Genomic DNA, 212 nt, shown 5'->3' with positions numbered 1-212 from the left:
GATTTGGTCTTACTTATTGAATGCGTTTGAAGTTTTGAAAAAGATCTTTGGCACTTTAAAAATTTACAAAAATAAAAATGTAAATTTCAAAACAACTTTTACAACAATTTTATGGAACTGTGATATGTACAGTTAGAGTAACATTCTACTAGCATATTTTATTAATTACTGAGCAGTCCTTCCTCAATTTACTAAACTGAACATTTCTAGCT

Source organism: Electrophorus electricus, chromosome 20, assembly GCF_041902795.1.
Source record: "Electrophorus electricus isolate QZ-2024a chromosome 20, ASM4190279v1, whole genome shotgun sequence".
In the NCBI taxonomy this organism is placed as follows: Eukaryota; Metazoa; Chordata; class Actinopteri; order Gymnotiformes; family Gymnotidae; genus Electrophorus; species Electrophorus electricus.
The sequence above is the reverse complement of the archived record's forward strand: the minus strand, read 5'-3'. Positions refer to the sequence as shown.